This window comes from Capsicum annuum, chromosome 8, assembly GCF_002878395.1.
Source record: "Capsicum annuum cultivar UCD-10X-F1 chromosome 8, UCD10Xv1.1, whole genome shotgun sequence".
In the NCBI taxonomy this organism is placed as follows: Eukaryota; Viridiplantae; Streptophyta; class Magnoliopsida; order Solanales; family Solanaceae; genus Capsicum; species Capsicum annuum.
Window position 1 is genome coordinate 86689355 of NC_061118.1, and position 7511 is coordinate 86696865.

The window sequence follows — 7511 nt, forward strand, 5'->3', positions numbered from 1 at the left end:
GAGGAGGGTTAGGTAAGATTGTTGTCTAGGGGGTAGTTAGGAGAAGAGTAGGTGGTGAAGATCCTTATGGAAATGATAGAGGTCCCTAAATATTTAGATAGGTAGACCAAACTACGAGTATAAAAGAGGTAATCTCGAATGTTGTAATCGATACATATACCAATCATTGTGTTGGGTACTTAGGAATCTTGATGGAGCGTGATGTTGGACTACAGTGATGGGATAGAGTAGTGTTTTTGGATGGATGTAAGAAATATAATAGAGCCATTTGTCCTAAGTTAGCTCATTTTAGCTCTAGATAGGCTTAAACATGGAAATGACGTATAGCTAGACTAAGGTTCTCGTAGTGATATGTCTTTGGGGAATTGTAAGATGGATTGGGCTTGTCCTCTACCATGAGTTTCATTTATCCAGTACTCCATATGTCTGTGACGATGAAAGGTATGGGTGATCCTTCATTGGTTATTTACCTTGGAGGGTATTGGTATATCTGACTCATTGTCCTAAGAAGGTCCCAGGGAAGATCATGGGTCGACAATTTTTCCTATTGCGAACAAAAGATGTGACTTTGGTGAAGGATCTATGGTTGAACCACAAGCCCAAGGAAACCATTTAGGATACGAAAGAGGACATGGAGTCCAAGTATCTGCAGTCCATCATTCCAGAAGCTCATACATAAGGTATGTATTCTTCATCACATATTTGTTTACTAAATTGGTTAAAGAAAAGGTTGGTTTTCGTGAATCTTTGTTTTAAAACTCAGTTAGAGGTCGGGATAGAGGTGTTGGGGTGTATATCGTGCTTTGGGTATGTGATGATCTTATTATTTTTGTTTTATGTATTTATTTTCTAACTTGTTGGAAGGGAAATTTGATGTGTATCAATGTGTTAACTCATGCTTGTTTTTGTGCTTACCTTTACCCATCATTCGAGGACGAATGATCATAAGTGAGAGAGAATGAAACACCCCAAACTTTGACCCTTGCAAAAATTCTTGAGTTATGAACATTTTGGACAACATATGACTAAAAGGTGTTAGTCATATGCTTGGATACAATTTAAGGGCCTTCCACTCGTATGATAATAAGTATTGTTAGGTTGATTTCTATCCAAGATACACGTTGGCATCATATTAGTCGTATAATAGGGTAAGAGCAATATCTTGCCAAACGGTATAATTCCTATTGTCTAGTCTAGTGGATTATGACCAAGGTACAGTTCCAAAGGTACTACTTGTATGTTAGGATACGAGTTAGGCAGGTGTGGTCATTTGATGGACAGTATGGAGTTCCAAGGTTATACTAGGGTACGGGTACTACTGGCATCCTAGGGTACGATTTAAGGGGATGGGTTGTAACCTCCTCTGTTAAGTTTTTAGATTTTAAGATGCGGGTAGTCCGCATATTTCCCACCCCAAAACCATTAAGTCCACACGTTATATAACATTTGGTAGCCTCTCAGAACTCACTTGGAAAGATAAAAACACTTCAAAAATACTCTCTAACTCTCCCTTGAAGATTGGAGGCTAGGGTTTCTACAAGTGTTCATCTAGAGGGTATAGGGGTCAAGTTCTTTCTGAAAATCTTCATAAATTAGGCAAGTTACCCCTACCTCATTGTTAGTTAAACTAAAGACATGATTTGATGTATGGTTTTCTTGGCATAATTGTATTATGGTTTTGGGTTTGAATTACATGTTGGGTTTTTTTGTTATTAATGGATTTGTTATGGTTTTCTCGTGTCGTAATTATGCTTTATCATGTTTTAATGGTGGTTTGAACATGTGATTGAATGGTAATAGTTAACTGGTACTTGGTTTTGGTTTTGGAAACTATATGCCCTCAACATGTTTGATAAAATGCCTATGATTATGCTTTTTTTACATTGTTAAACTATTATTGAAAACTTTGCATGGTATAAATGGTAATGGAACCATAAATTGGTTTGAATGATTTCAAATGGTTAAATGGTAAGGTCTTGGTAGTCATGGTTATGGTATAATTGAATGCCTTGTAGGGTACATAGGAATCCCCCAAGCAAGCATAATAATGAATTACTTGTGGTGCACATTGGAATCCCCCAAGCAAACTTATTGATAATAAAATCTATGGGTACATAGGAATCCCACTTCTTTAAAAAGGCTAGCTAAGGACATTGCTTGCAAGCTATAGTCAGTATAAAGATACCTTTTCTTATAGCCTTGGTTAATAATAAATGGAATTGGTGGTTTGTTTGTGTGATAATGGTCTTAATTGGTAATGGCGGGGTGTGAGAGCTAACTGTGAAGGTGTGAGTCTAATGGATGGACACTGTAAACTCATGTTTAATGGCATAAGGATTGGTCATGGCAACCATAGACTAAACTTACAGGGTACACGGGAATCCCATAAGTTACACTTGTATATAGGTATCATGGAGATCGAAGGGTACATGGGAATCCCCTACTCCTATGGTATCTCCAGTTCATGTGGCTTATGAATCAGGGCCCGTTCAGGGGTAACACTGGACCCACATAGCCCGTGGAAATTTCTAGGATTATTAAGCTACACATACCTAGGTTAATGGCATTAAATGCATGCTAAACCCAATTCCCTTTCCCAACATAGATTATATACATAAATAGGTATGGTTGTGACTGCATATGGTTGTTTACTTGGCTTTAAAGATTGGAATTATTTTATCCTTGTCCTTAGTATTTGCTAGCGTTCACGCGCTAACCTATTTCTAGGCTCTGTATCCGCACGCATTGCAAGAACTGGCCATACTACTGGTCATTGATCGGATTTGGGGATAGCCGGTGTCTGGTTGAATTGGTGAGCTTCCTTATTTCCTAAGGCTCTATTTCATGTTATGGATTTCTTTACATACTTTGTGATTTTATAGACATTGGTTTTCGACTTTGGTCGGGGGCATGTCCCGACTAAATATTCTTTGGTTTTGTTTAGAGGCTTTGTATGGACAACTGTGGACTTGGATATGGAATAATTATTGTTTTGGTTTGGTTGGTTATTGGACTGGTTGACTTGATTGGATTGGTCTAGGAAGTAGACCTATCCCAAAGTCATTATATCTCCAAATACGCTATCTTGTTATATGTTTGGAATTCATCCGACTTAGGGTACATGTTTATTGGTTGGGTTGGGTATTGGGGGTGGTCTCCGGTTTTGGTTGGACTTGACAGGCCTATTATGACAAGGCCCTAGTTCAGGTCATGTCATCTCATAAACACAATCCATAAATTCTCCTCCTGGTCATTCTCGCTCTTGGAATATACCAAGATATCATCTATACTTACAATGACAAAAGTGTTGAGATACGGTCGTAGCACCAGACTAATCAACTCCATGAATGTGGCAGGGGCATTGGCCAACCCTAAGGACATGACCAAGAAATCATAATAATCGTGCTGGGTCTGAAAAGTTATCTTCAGGATATCTAAAGCTCTATTCCTCAATGAGTGATACCCGAATCTCAAATCAATCTTCAAAAAGATCGAAGCACCCTAAAGTTGATTGAGCAAATCATTAATACAACAAAGAGCATACTTATTCTTAACTTTCACCTTGTTCAACTACTGATAATCAATACACATATGCATAGACCTATCCTTTATCTTCATAAACAAGATAGGTGCACCCTAAGGTGTTACACTAGGTTGGATAAATCCCTTATCAACCAAATCCTGCAACAAATCCTTCAATTTCTTTAACTATGCTGGGGCCATCCTATATAGAAGAATAACAATGGGCATGGTGCCTAACTCAACATCAATAGCAAAGTCGATATCACAATACGGAGGATACCAAATGAATTTGTAAGGAAAACATCCATAAACTCACAGACAATACAAATAAAATCCAAAGGAGACAGTTAAGTAGCACTAGAATCACAAATATGAGCAAATAAGATAGACATCTCTTCTCAACTAAAAGACGAGCCAAAAGAAAATATATAACTCTCTTCGGACCCAAATGATGTAAACCCTTCCAAACTAATCTTGGCATACCAGACGAAGGTAAGGGCAGAGTTTTAGGATAACAGTCTAGGACAATATGATAAGGAGCTAACCAATCCATACCCAAGATGACATCAAAATCTACCATATCTACCACTATCAGTTCTACCCAAGTCTCATGGCTAGTAAAGTCAGAACACATCATTGGTACACCTCATCCACCACTAAAGAGTCTCCTATAGAGGTAGATACACGAATAGGCATGACAATAGGATCACTAGCAAAATGAAAACTCGATGCAAAATATACGACACGTAGGAGAAAGTTAATCATATATCAAATAACATAGATGCAGATCTGAAACAAAAAGGACGATACCTGTGATGGCAGCATCAAATGCCTCTTTGTCTAGTCTGGCAGATATAGTATAGCACTGCCCACGTCCATCACCTAACGGAGTAGACCCGCGACTACCACCATGGGCACCACTACCTCTGATATGTGCACCTCTAGTAGAACCTCTACCTCTCACAGATGATATAGGAGCAACCCTGAAAATACTGTGGGGATAGTCTTTGGCCAAATAACCAAACTCATCACACATATATAAACTCTACAGCCTACCTCAACAAGAGAAGGTAGTACTGAGCTAGAACAACCACCCAAAGTTGCAGAAATAAAAGACCCACTACCTGAACCCTGTAAGGCTGCCTACACTAGTCTACCATGATACCTATGGAGACCTCTAGAATTTTTACCTCAAGGAGTGCGACTACTGAACTTACCCTAATAACGCACCCTTTTGGTACGACCCTGAAACCCTTAAAGAATAAACTCAGTCATCCTTGGGTGATCCACTATACTTCAAAACAATACCTCATACACTACTATCTGAGTCATAGCTAGCTAAATAAAATCATCCAACCCCTTTAACAGGTTTGAATCTTCTCAAACTGAGTGGCAATGCTAGCATAAGAATATGTCGACAAGGCAAGGAAACATGCCTCATACTCCATAAAAGTCAAGGAGACCTGCTCCAGGTGATCAAACGCATCTATGAGATGATCCATCAAACTATATGGCACAAATCTGTTAAAAAGGCCTTAATAAAAACTAATCCTAAGTCATCTATGGAGAATCAAGAGGTCTGTAACTAACAAATGACCTCCACTAATCTAAAGCTGCATCTCTCAACTTATAAGTAGTATAAGTAACCTCGTGCACCTATAGCAAACAAAGGTTATGCAACTTCTCATGATAACTCATAGGCATCCTTGTTTACATCACCACTAAACCTAGGAGGACCCAATTCAGTGAATCTCTCAAACCTATTCTGATCTCGAAAGGCATAACGACACACGCAATAATAAGAGGCATAGTAAATCTAACTAGCTGAGGCTCCTCCAAGGAGGGAACATAGAAAAAGGCTGAACTCCTAATCTCAAAATACCATACACAAATATAGTCACTAAAAGAGGAACAACACTTAAAATCTGCGGAGTACCACAAGAAAATATTGGTACCGCGAGTAGATCCACACTTGGAATCAGAGGAACACTAGTTGCACTCAAAGGAACACCACTCAAATGGGCCAGTAAGAGAATCAATAATCTATCTAAAACTGAGGTAGAAAAACTCTGTGGGATTAGAGTAGGCCCTACATCTCTAGTATACTAAACCTAAGGCTTAGGGGATAGACCCCTAGTGCTACCTCTAGATTCACTACCTCGAGCCCATCTATGGCTTGTAACTTGCCTTCTAGACTTAGCCCTCTCCTCAAATGATAGCTCCAAATCTCTATTCTCATTGGATCTTGTTCTTACCATCTACGCAGAAAGAGTGAATATTGTTTCAAACTATGAAAGATTCGAAGGATATAGAATAAAATAAAAGAAGTTTCTTGAAATATCTTATATCCTCTCAAAGATAGATACAGACGTCTACGTATAGATTTGTAAGACTCTACTAGAAACCATATTCTTACTCTGATTAAACCATCAAAACCTGGTTTCTCTGATACTAATTTGTCACTCCCTAAAAACCAAGGGTCTTGATGGAATTTGTCGCGGTAAGCGTAGAAAAGTAAGATAATCACCTAAACTGATATGAAAAGGGAAATCAATACAAAAAACAGAGGCGAGACTCCTAGAATAGAGTTGAACCATACAAATATAGTAATAGAAGAAACACATAACCAAAGATACCATACAATATCCCTAAACCTAGTGTCATAGTGTAAGATTTACAATACATCTCAAAAGTCAAAGATATAATAATAGTCCAAAAGGATCATAATCTATCTCTAAATAAAAAAAATACATGAAATAGATAGGATGAAATAGTAAAGATCAAATCCAGAAGCATAGATTATCTGCTACCTCAAATAAACGCCAGATATCGCTTGAGTCAACTAGCATATTGCAAACACGTACATAGATTTGCACAAAAAGAGCATATAGGGGTGAGTACAATCCACTTTTACCTAGTAGGTATCATAGGCTGAAAAATTAAAGTAGAAAAAAAGAATAAAAAGCATAAAAAGTACACCCTATGGTCACATGACCTGCTATCAAAAAATGTCCTAAATAGTATCCTACACCATCTCCACTTAAAGTTCTAAAATATGCATATATTTTATCATATACAAATGCAAGAAAGAAGAACAAATATACATGTATACTAAATAATACAACACAACATAAGCATGATATATATGTATATATATATATATATATAAAATGCAATAAAGATGCTAAGGATGATAGTGATGTGATGATGCTATGACAACAGATGTGGTCACATAACTTTTGTATACACCTACCGAGGGATGCTCCTGAGATAGGACCCATGGAGGGTTTACAACTAAAATATAGTTCAATATCTAATGCAAATATCCATGACTCCTTTCTGGCACATCCCCCGATAGAGCGTGTATTAAGATGCCACAAGCCAGTGTTTCCAGTATTTCCAAAGTGGTACAAAGGTTTCACAAGTGTGTAAAACATGAGGGTGTAATGTTCACAACCAACTAAAATGAGAATTTTCCAAAGCCAACTAGGATACCAACCATGTGAGCCAAAAGCTACTCAATGTACAGACAATCCATAAATCTAATGTAATCATATGCCATATAGAGCAAAAGACATAACAATATGCCATTGATACTATATGAATTCAAATTTAACCTTTTCACCAGGAAGATACCACCAAAATATACATACATAAGGCCAACAACATCATACAAGAGCCCACATAGTTACACATAGTATAAAATGTCATAATACTATTAAATAACAACAACACAAGCCACCAAGTAGGCACAACAAAATATTAATAGCCATTTTCATGATTGGTTCACACCCATAACATGATTTTTATCCCAATACTAACTACACAAGACAGTCTGAAGAAAGTTAAGGCATAACCTACCTCAAACCCCATATACCGATACAAAAAAGCCTTTAACAATGAGACTTTCACCTCTTGAATGAGCGCAAAATCAATTAAAATACACAATATGGAATCTATGCATTAGAATAAGTTATCGATACCCATAT